This window comes from Trachemys scripta, chromosome 1, assembly GCF_013100865.1.
Source record: "Trachemys scripta elegans isolate TJP31775 chromosome 1, CAS_Tse_1.0, whole genome shotgun sequence".
Lineage (NCBI taxonomy): Eukaryota > Metazoa > Chordata > Testudines > Emydidae > Trachemys > Trachemys scripta.
This window is the reverse complement of record NC_048298.1, coordinates 46,422,365-46,434,828: the sequence shown is the minus strand read 5'-3', so window position 1 is coordinate 46,434,828 and position 12,464 is coordinate 46,422,365.

The following is a 12,464-nucleotide window of genomic DNA, read 5'->3' as shown; positions in this document are numbered from 1 at the left end:
ACAGGGAGGCTCATGAGATTTAAAGAAAGGAGCCAGCCTCACAATACTGAGGGCTTGTACACACTACTGCTTATGTCCGTATAACTTATGTCGCTCAGGGGTGTGACTAAGCCAACCCCCCCCCTCCCCCCCCAAAGTGACGCAAGTAACACATACCTAAGCTCTGGTGTGGACAGTGCTATGTCGGCGGGAGAGCTTCTCCCACTGACATAGCTAGTGCCTCTTGCGGAGGTGGTTTTATTATGCTGATGGGAGGGCTCTCTCCTGGCAGCATACAGCGTCTTCACTAGCTGTGCTACAGCTTCTCATGTAGACTAGCCCTGAGACACCACTACAATTGTGATGAGGGACACAAAGAACTGTTTGAAGTTGAGGGGTGGGAGGACGGCATCACACAACTCTGGTAAGGGAGGAAAGGAAGGGTTTCAAGGAAGAGAAATGGGGAGTCACTGGATCCACCCTAAAGAATCAGCAATACCACAGAGCTGATTTTACTCTCGAAAGATAAAGGACCTGATTCTCCATTATATTGGTGCCAAGTGGGTGTAAAAATCATAATGGTAGCATTTTACACCCAGTTTGCACTGGGATAAATGACCACCGAAAGTGCAGGGCAGTGGTGAACGGGGTGCAAAGAACAGGACTGGTCATCAATTCAAAACAGGGGGAAATGAGATGACGGTAAGGATATGTTGGGTGCTGTAGAAGGTTATAGTTATGTAGGGTTTATAAAGGGAAATAGCACCTTTTGGTAGGGTTTTTTGTTTGGCAGGGCGGGGGAAGAGGGTGGGGGGGAGAAGAGCTGAACCAATCCAAACAACTTTACAAAGTTTTAGATGTGGCCTGCTTCTCATTTTACACAAGCCAGCTCATCCCCAATCAGTACTCTACAGGAAAATTTAAAGATAAAAATCATCACCCTCTCAAATTCAGCCAGGTGGACAAGGGGATACAGTTCATTAACTCAGCTCCAGTATAAGACTGGTGTGTTCACCTGTCTCATCACATCTGCCTTTCAGTTACTCCAGCTCTTGTCCTGAACTCATATGAAAGAATTACAAAGACAGGTACTATACATTAGATGTCACTGTAAGAAATTGTTTCAGATGCACTAATATCTGAATAAGGAAGGTGAGAGGTTGCACATGGGAGATGAGCTGCTTCTTTAACACAGCTAGCCTGAAGAGTTGTGGCAAGGGAGACCTATTATTTCATCAAAATTAGGATGAGGCCAATGATGGGAGTAGGTTTATAAAGCAAAGGTGGACTCCTGTAGTCAACGGTAAAACTCTCATTGAGTTCAGTGAGGCTCAGATTTTACCCCAAATGTTTAAAGGCCCACACCTGCAAGGAGCCCGAGTACCCTGAGCTCTGAAGTCAACACGCCAAACAGCACTGTGGCCCATGTGACATCCTCAGGGCTAAACAGGTATTATTGGATGCGGCCCACATAACACGTTGTGGGCCACATATGCAGCCCACAATGGTAAACAGATTGAGAATTACTGGGATAGACCACCAGATTGGGACTCAGGAGACAAAGGATAAATCACTTTGCCGTTCTGCACCTCAGTTTCCCCCTATGTAGAATGGGTATAATGTTATTGATTGCCTTTGTAAAGAGCTTTGAGATAGGGAGATGACAAGCCTATGTAAGAGGTAGGTATTATTAATTATTATTATAATCATCCCAGATTTACACTGTTGCAACTGGGGGCAGAATTTTTCCTACTGGGGGATGAAGGAGCCCTATATTTGTACACTAGTTTCTCCCAAACATTCAACACCCAGGCTCAGCAGGAGCAGAAAATCGAGGAAGTAGTATAAGCTACGGTCCCAAATGGGAAAAGGATGGGTATCGAAATGCTAATTTCGCTGTTATTTTTTTAAAAAATGGTACTTCCCATATAGGAGTTGAAGAAAAGCAGGTTTAATCCCTCTAAGGTTTCTATAATCATTCACCACATCTGAACAAAAGTGTAAAGAGGGGCAAAAATGCACTAAGCTGCATTTCAAAAATGACTTAGTAATTACAGGGATTGCCCATCTTACCTTGACCTCAAGCATTTACCAGAATTCAAATTTATTTCAAACTGTTCTCCGAAGTCTGCCTAATTTTTTTCGTCCAAATAGCAGCAACTCACAGTTAGTGAACATAGCTTCAAGATTTTTTTTTTTTTTTACTTACAGCTAAATTTAACTTTACCCATCCAATAAAAAAGAAATAAGGGAGCCTTTATTATCTCCCTGGATTTCTGGGTATGATACCACATCATAGAGAAGTGGTTATTAGAGACAATGGCCTACCAAGGTGAAGTTTGTAATAAAGCCTATTATGTGGTTTCACCATTGACACTAATGGAATGTAACAGTGATTTAGAATGATTTAATGGTTCCCAGGTTGTGCTCTAATAGTGCTCTTTATATTATGATGTATATCACAAAACCTAATGTGGCTGTTGTGATATATTGACAGTATTCATGCTGCTTCATTTTTTTAGGGGAATTTTAAAAACTGTCAAAGAGGAAAATTAATAGGCTGCAACTGCTTTATTTTCAAGGGTTCTGGGCTTTTTTAAATGTATGTGCATAAATTTCTATTTGATGCCATTCTTAAGCAAATAAATTCATTTGCATTTTTATTCCAAAGTAATAACTGTGGCATGTGTGCTCACACACCTGTGTGTATGTGTGTGTGTTTGAAGCCCAGCTTTGAAAAGATTGCACTGTCATCTTAAAATCTGTTTACAAACTGGTACTAATGGTTTCAAATGCATGTAGTGGGCGAGAATAAAAGACAGGTATTACAGTTATGGAAGCTGCCAAAACATACAAGCTTAATAAGAGGCAGAGGCAGGAGGTATTCCTATTGAGTCATTTAAAAACACCCCAGCCCCTTAGGGGTACAGGTGGCTTTTAGGCCAACACTTAGAGTTCTAAATTTAAATAAAAACACAATAATCTTGGAATAGACACAAAGAAAGATGTACCAGGGCTGAGATACCTTCATTCTGAAACTGCTTGTGGGCATCTCAGCAATGCCTGACCTATTAGCTTCAAGGCATTTTTGGTTCCAAGTAGGTTAAGTAACAGCAGGAATGTTCTTGTATTCTGTAAAAGCTTTTTTTTTTTTTTTGTCCCTGTAATTTAAAAGGGCATGTTATGAAATTTCATGTCTCTCAAGAGCATCACTTTTGATGTCCTCCTGGGCATGAGGGGCTCCTTCAATGGGCACAGAGTAGATGTCATGATGACGGACCTCTAGTGAAAGCAGAGCTGGATTTTGTAGCTGAATATATATCTATTTATTCTGTAAATGCTAGAACACAGATCCTCAGCATTTGTGCTGATAGATATCTCCTGCCCTTCCCCACATGGGAATAGGGTGATCAGATAGCAAGTGTCAAAATTGGGATTTTTTTTTTTGGGGGGGGGGGTGGGACGCATACTGGCATATATAAAACAAAGCCCCTAATATTGGGACATCTGGTCACCCTATAGGGGAGCCACTTTACCATCCTTTGCCCTAAACATTAACATTCACCCATAAGGGGGAGAGAATGGGAAGGCAAGGGCACAGGAACAGGATCCATCTCTCCCTTGCCTGACCCACCCTCCTCTCCAGACAACAGGAAATGGAGAGAGAGTGTTTCTTCTCACTCCCCATTATGTCTGAAGGGTGGGTGGACATGTGAATCTGCACCTTCTCTCATTGATGGTGAAAGGCAGAGAGAAGAAGGTATGCTTCTACTCATGTGGGTGGTGGGAAGGGACAATACGCTTGAGCCTGCCAGCTGCAGTGTATCCCCACTGGTTTAAATGGAAATTGAGGATGCTCAGGGCCTGGCAAGAGGCACCCAAGACTTGGCAGGATGGGATCCCATGTCTCCTGACTATCCTTCATGTGAAGGTGAGTGGTAGTGAGTGGTGATTTCCTTCCCCATTATCCCAGTGAGAGACCCAGTGGCTCAAACACCTCCTATTCCAGTTGGTTAGCCGCTCAGTGGGACTTTTGTCAGAGTAAGGTACTATTCAGCAAGGCAGCCTGACCAGAATGAGGAGCTCTGAACAAATGTGCTTGACATCACTGGGGCTACTCCCATGAGTAAGGGTGGTAACATATAGCTCTCTAATTGAACAGGGAGCCTTGATTCTGTGGCCTTGTTCATGCTGAGCCTGATTCTTCATCTGGTATAAATCTGAACAGGTCCACTGATATCAACGGAGCTACCAGTTTAATCCAGTTGAGTGCCCCGCTCAGGGTCTGGCCTGCTGAGCAGTACCTTACTCTACAAGTAGCCCCATTAATATTAATAGAACCACTTGTGGAGTAAGGGGCTTCTCAGTGAGAATAGGAGTGGCAGAAACAAATCCTCAGAATGGGAAATACTCTTATGAGCCTGAGCAAAGGTAAAGCAAATGGTGAGCCAAGAGGTGCAATTCCCTGTCCTGTCTGGCACTGTGACACCAATGCCCTGGGACAAGGAGGCAACCAGCAAGCATGAGCCCCCAAAACAGTTTAGGACCAGCTTCGAGAAACAGTGTGCTAAAGCCACTTATGCAATGCTGACATGCACTAATTGCTCCATGATGAGGCAATAACGTGATACTTCTGTCACATCCTGCTCCAGGTTAACTTGCTTGCAGACATTCTTTTCTTCTCTGAAAACACCAGCTTGTGATAAAACCACCTATGATGAGATCCACTGGAACACTGCCAGACATCTCCTGATGGCATCACAGTTTGCATTGCATGTGCCTCCACGATAGTGGTTGGGAATTCAGTGAACACAAAAAGACAATTTTTTTCTCTTTCTCTGTTTCTCCCCCCCGTCCCCACAAGACTGCCCACAAAATCATAATTTTTCAAGTGTACAGGAGTGTACGTACAGGAGTGTACATACAGGCTGGGAAATGGCTTTATAAAGAGAATCTTACATTGAATAATGACTTTGGGATACCAAACTGCAAGAGGACAGGCAGAAATTTGGCGAAAGTCATTTGTTTTTGACACCGAAGTTATTTCAAAGTTATAAGCAAGACATTTCTCAGGAGATGTTCCCTTTTTGTACAGTATCTTCCCTGTGGAAAAAGCTGTGTGAAATCACACAGAACAAAATTAGTCAAAGTGCCTGTTATATAACCTGCCCGTTTGCTAAAAATAATGGGAGCATCATGATCACCTGAGCTTTTCCCTCGCCTAGGTTTATGTACAGTACATGGAAGGGGAGGGGGAGAAAAAAGAGCGATTGCATAATGCAATAGAAAGTTCCTGTTAAAAGCAATACAGTGAAATTTGCATACTTATTATCCCATTTTGATTTGTTAACTTTACAGAATCTATGTGGGTCAGTTTTCCTTGCTTTAATTAGCAAAATCAAAACAACAAAAAGTGGCGATTTCCTTCTTTCAAGCTCAAGTGTAGTATTCAGCCTGCAGCAATAATTATATATTTTCAAATGTAAGGTGCCTAATTTAAAATACAAGATTCCCAGTAGTTGCCGAAGTTTTAAGGACTGTAAGTGACAGAAGCAAGTGAGCCTTTTGTTCTCCCATGTTCAAAGTCCTCTCAGCTTCTAAACTTGGTAGGAATTGTATCACCCATATAAATAATTTTTTGTGTTAATATTATTTATTGTAAAATATTTTACCCACTGGGGTAAATGAAGAGCAAGGGTTTACTAATCAGATTACTGGCACACTTATTCTAATTTATACCTTCCACAGTTAGCCTTTAAGCCACAGCTGACCTCTTATTTTTTATATTAACGGGAAACAATTCATCAAGTGAGTTACCCCGCTCCTTTCAAATCCACTTGTATTACTAAAAGGTTGAGTAAAGACCTCTAGGGAACAAGGGCAATTTTTGACATGGGTCTCAACAGATTAAACTATGCAGGGACAATACAGAATACATTGGAACAATAACATTATCACATCATAGCCTGACTGAGAGGCATTTCCTTGCATTTTTGTCCTTTTACCATAAGCCAATAGTAGCCACAGGCATTTGACTGGAGAGCCCGGAGGATTGACAGGCCTGGCAGTCATTACACGCTGGATTGAATACTAGATTACTCCAAAGTGGCTCAGGGTCAAGGATCAGTGTGTTCCCTTTTGGCACTAAATGACTTTAATATCCTTACTGTATTAGTCAATTACTTTAAAGCTGCTGCTCTCTGAGCTCTCTCTGCCCCCCTGCAGTTTACTATGGACATTTGAATTGCTCCCATACTTAACCCACACATCTGCTTTTAGCTGTCAAAAGAATATTGCTACCACTGGAGCTATTGACAATACGAAATGGACAAAGATACTTGCTGTAGGTGTCAAGTGGCTTTTTCTTTTCATTGTTTATTTTTTAAAAACCCTAAATAACTCCACCACTGAAAGTGTTCTAAAGCAAAGCAAAGTTAGATCATTTTTGCAACATACTATGGTCTAGCCTTAACTTGACAAAAATACACGTGGCTCATTGTTCTGAAAAATTATACATTTTTGTTTTGGTTTGTAAAACCCTGAGTAGTTGAAATGAAACACAGAAAGAAGGGACTGTATTAAACTCTTGTTGAAATTTCACAAGTCACAAGCATTATGGAGAATTACACTTCTGAATTTATTGGTGAAACACAGTGAAGAATCTTGTGTCATGGCCACTGAACATTAAAAGGTCTGGCTTGGCTTGGTGTTAAACCAACATGTCTAGATTAAATATGAGCAGACCTGATTTGAATTTTAAAACTGCTTGAAAGTGATGCCTTTAGTGTTCTAGTGAAAGTGATATCATCACACATGAAAGCACATCTGTTCAGTGGGGCCCGACTTGTGTGTGATGATGTCATTGGACTAAAAAAGCAAATCAGGATTTCACAGCTAGATACATAAAGAAATAAGTTTCTATACAAATACACTTTTTAATCTGTGTGGGGATAAATGTGCACTGGGCTGTCACTGGAAGACATTTTAACTTCGTAGTTTGCTCTCCCCATGTGTACATTACTTGCATTTAGCCAGTCACATATTTTTCCACTTGTCCTTTACTTTGGATTTGGGAGTAAGGGATGAGTTATTCAATATTCTTCTCATAAATATAAACAGAGTTTATGGAGAATAAAATTGTATTTATTACCTTGCACGTCAGATCAGTGCAGTTCATGGACAGTCTTACTAGAGATTATATCTGAATGCTCTATTATTTGGTATTCAATACATTATCATTTGGAAATCTGTGTAATACCTACATAAGCAGACAGTTCAAAGTCTTCATTTGCCCCATTCTGCATATCAAACACAAGTGGACACAGAACTTGTCACTGCTACTTGGAACTGCAACAGCTGGGGTTCCAGGCTAACCAACTGTGTTTTGACATTAAAGTGTCTTCTCAAATACTGCATCATGCTACCTGAGCACAATGTTTAACGAAATACAAATCAACTCTGCACCGTAAAGGCTTTGAAGAAATTAGACTGCATCAGAGACATCACAGTCCCCTGATCTGACAATCTTTGCACCACACTTGAAATATAAAATCATAATCTCCTCCTAATCCTATTTTGGATCATTGAGAGGACAATAAATACATTTTAGAAAAAATGAGTACAAAAATGACCCCCACCCCCAATGACACAATATTTGAACATTAGTTTTCCTTCATTATTTTGTAATGTTATTTTACATGATAAATGTTGAATATTGTAGTTTAAGTGACATATTATGTGTGTTCCTACTGCAGGAGGGCAGACAGACATGTGGACAGTAAAATACATTTTCTTTGCAATGTGCTTCTGCTCAGCAGCTAGGCATAATGAATGGTGCCTTGGGGAATGCACTGAATAATTGTGCTAATTTAAAATTTAGTCAGCAAAGGACCTTAAAAAACTTGATACCTCTTGGTAATGATGCATCATTAGCACTTTTCATTCATTTATATTTTGTTGTGTTTAGGGATTTGGGTATTCAGGAGAAGAAAGGTAGCCTGACAAGAGAGTGATTGAATTAGCCCCCTTGATACTTGAGAATGACAGAAGGTGAAGTACTGTAGCTGCAGTTGACAACTACTTTAATATGAGCCACTTATAAATATTTACAATTCATAAGTCAAGGATAAGCCTGTGTATAGCGCATAAATAATATTAAGTATTTGACATGTTTATTTGGAGCCTGATAATTATTTTGGAAACTATTTGATATTAATGTGCTAAGAAGTATTTTCCATTCAAAGAGCCTTAGTGTGATGCTGCAATGCAATTTTTAAAAGAAAATAGCATATATTCCTTCCCAACTTCCATGCTAAAACTGGAGAGTAAGGGCAAAACCCTTCTCACCTTATTCACAGGAGTAGTAGAGCAGACTTCAATGAAATAACTTCTATGTGTAAGGTCAATAGCATTTGGCCCTAGATGATTTACTTGGCGTGGATATCATGACACATATTATATGACCTTTCTACAGTACAAAATTAAAAATGTGTGGGAATTCAGTTGCAAAACAGATAGTAACCTTGGATGATCACACTCCCAATACAGTAAAAAGACAAAACACTCTCTGATTACAAGGGGTACAATAAGCTCTTGTTCACAGGTAGATTTTGTTTTCTTTTTTTCAAGACAGAGACAATTCTTTTCAAACACATTTGTTTCCCTTTCTCTGGCTTAATATTGCATGTATTTTACTATGCAAAAGGTGTTAAAAGACAAACACACAAAATACCCAAATCCACAAAAACCTGAATTTGAAAGAAAAGGCTTCTAGAGAATGCACCACTTTTGAAAGGTAAAATGTCTGTAATTTTCCGAACTATTTTAGGCAGAGCAATTATCTGTAGCTGCTGTCCTTAAATACAGGTGCAAGGTGCAATGATGATTAGCGCAAAATACATTGATAAAGAGTGAAAATTAAATCAGAATAAGACAATCTCTTCTAGAACAAATGCACTGAACTAATTCCGGTGCTTCTGTGGGCAAGGCATATAATAACCTGTTAGCTATGTGTGTCTAATTTTCATGTTTTCTAAATTTCACCACTACTTCTTTAATGTAACAATGAGGATTTAAATGACCACTGGGGACGGATACTCCTTTTGTTCCTGACCTGGTGGGTAATGAGATAGACAACACCTCAAGCCATTATCCCTTGGAGTGCTGAGTGGGAGTGCAGTTAACTTTGATAGCATAGAAGTAAGTACATTTTTTATTGCACAGGAAAAAAACCCGTCAAGAATAACCTATTCAGTTTAACATTTTCACAAAGTAATTACACATAAAATTAGCTAACCATCAAAGTTTTTAGCTACTTCCCCCCCCCATCATATTAACTGAATACATACACATTTCATCGTTAAGCACAGAAAATGATTTTAAGCAGACCAGAAAGAATGTCTTTTTTAAGACATTTTTAATTGTTGATAATTTTAGGATTTGTATATCAAAATTGCCTGTAATTAACATTTTAGGGGCTATTGTATAGAATCAAACCATAATGTTTTCCCCATATTTGTATGAGTGATCATTTCAGTAAAGCAGTTTCAAATAACATTACAGTATCTATTTTCTCTTTAATTTGCATCTCACTTTTGTAATAAAGTTGTCACGGATAGAGTCTTCTTGTCATGTATCATCCTTCAGTATGTAAACAACTTACTGACTTGCTTTGAATGATAGGCAATCTCATAATTTTCACTCATAAAATGACAGTTACAAATAAAGGAACTAATGCATGGAAAGTAACATATTTTGGTCTTGTGACTAATGGTAACCTGGTGCTACTGAATTACTGAACTGTGTCTGAGAACTAATGAGAAAAATTTCCCAGGGAATCTTTATCCAATGCACTTGGAGAGCACCTTGGGGACTCATTCCATGTCTGTCACCTTTCCCGTTTCATTGACACTCAGCTTCTTTACCACCATTACACTGTGCAACCATTTCACTTTACACCTCACGATTAGAATATTAAAAGGAGAGAATACTACACTACTTGTTCCAGATAGCAGAGTTGTTTTTGACACTTAAAATAGAAAGTGTCACCGAAATATCACAAGGACATGAGTGTCTCCACCTCCAGAACATTCTAAGGTTCATATTATTTTGCAACTAATGAAAACTTCCATCATATTTCCTAATGGAGCAAAAGTCATTAACAGCGAAGATTTAAGGGGATATATCGATTCATGTGGACCCATAAAAATGATACTTGTTAGGGAAAAATTTGCTCCTGTCACAGTACTGGGGTTCGAGTCATCAATGGTGATTTTATGATGATCAGTTTTGAAATGAGGCAAATTCATTAGCAAAAAGCACAGGTTTTTACATGGGACAAATATTTTTTTAAAGACTAATGACATTTGGGAACACATGGACAGATCTTTAACGGGTGTATATTGGTGTAGCTCCATTGATGTAAGAGGATTTATACTAGCTAAGGATATGTCCCATAAATATTGCATATATTATTAGGAAAGCTTTGGTATATGCCCCATGAGCTATATTCCACCTTCCTCATAATAGCTGCCTCACTAAAGTTGATGAAACTATTCACTTGAGAAAGGCAAGAGGGATTTGGGCTCTGGAAACAAAGCTCAACTTTAAGCAAGCAAACAAACAAACAAAATCCATCTAAGTTAAAAGTTTAAAAAGTTCTCCTATTTCACCAGGCTTGTGAGTAGACTGAAGCTAATTAAAGCCAATGCAGAATTTTGAAGTGAAGGAAAAAGTAAGCTTCCTAATTATATGTATAATAAGGATAGTCTCTGTACTGGAAACACACTTGTACACCTTTATGCAGCTACTAGAATATGATGATTTCTGTGGTGTGATCAAAAGTGGTATAAACACAGCTGCGCATATCAGCTGCACAGGTGTTTGATTTTGAAATTGTTAGTTAGCCAAATGTCTACAGGGATCACCCACTGGTTTTGCATAAAGACAGAGAGAAATTGAGTTGCTGGTGTACATGATGACTTATTATAACAAAAATAATCCCCCACCCACCCACAGGATTATTGGCTGATTCTGTATCCTTCTCAACAAGTGGGAATTCTTGGGAAGTTGAGATTATCTGGGCTAGAATTAAATCCTTAGAGATAAAGCCACATACTGATTTTTTTCTTAGTTTGTCTTCTTCATTAGAAAAGTTTTCCAGTGGAGCAGAAAAAAAGGCACTTAGATCCAATCCTGCTCCCACTGAAGTCAATGGGAGTTTTGCTACTGATGCCAATGGGAGCAGCGTTGGCCCGTTGGTGTTGTACAGTCGTAGTTTTCTCAAGATTGCAACCACTGATGTATTGGGGTAGATGTATTACTTCTTGAAAGTATCTGAGTATACCCATGCCAGTCTAGGTTTTTGGGTTGCCACAGCTCATTCTTTTATTGTGATGTGCTCAGTCAAACAGAGCTGCACATATATCAGATAAAGACATTTTGAAGGTTTCTGTCACCGTCAGATGTATGTGAATTTTCAGTGGAGGAGTAGGGGACAATTGGCTGATGGTGTTCTAGATCATCTTATTGATGATGTTTATGAAATGAGGTTTTGCTGGTCCGTGTCACAATACTTTGGATATACCAAAAGTAAGTTTCTAGCCCTCGTGGCTGTGGAGAGAGCTTCAAAATGTGGCCCCAGTGCACCTTAAAGCTTCAAAAAAGCAGAAGGCAAATAAAAAGAACCCCAAATCTATTATTTGTACATAATCTCATGATTTTAAAGCCAATCTCCTAATTTTTGGTGAGCCTGACTCATGATTTTTGAATATTTGGGGCTGGCAATACTGCAAATGCCATAGGTCTCATTTGATTTTTATTTCAGACCCCGCAAAGAATATAGGAGCAGAACAGGGATTGGCAACCTTTGGCACAATGGCGGGCCGGGCCGGCTTGTTTACCTGCTGCGTCCGCAGGTTCGACCGATCGCAGCTCCCACTGGCCGCGGTCCAGGCCAATGGGGGCGGAGGGAAGCAGTCCCTAGGCCCGCGCCCCCCATTGGCCTGGGACAGCGAACCACGGCCAGTGGGAGCCACGATCGGCTGAACCTGTGGACGCGGCAGGTAAACAAACTGGCCAGCCCCGCCAGGGGGTTTACACTAGCGGCCCGTGTGAAAAAAGTTGCCGATCTGTGGAGTAGAAGTTAGGCCTGACTCTTGATTGATTTGAACGTTGTGTAGTCAATTACGCTCCCAAACTCGACAGATGCGCCTTTTTGCCCCACCTCACATTCACATTGCACAGATGTAAATAACCACACAAGGTGCAAGGCAATGGAGAATCAGGCCCATATCAGCAGCTGTAGCCAATGCTCCACGTTAGGTTTCCCCCTGATTGTAATGTTTGAGTTTCAAGTCAATGGGCTTTGTTTCAGATTCAGAATCAAAATTCCTTTGTTTATGCTTTTGCCCTGACTGGTCTCAGATCTACCATAAAACAAAATAAATCTCCATGGGGAAAAATGTAAATATTAGTTTGTCATTCTT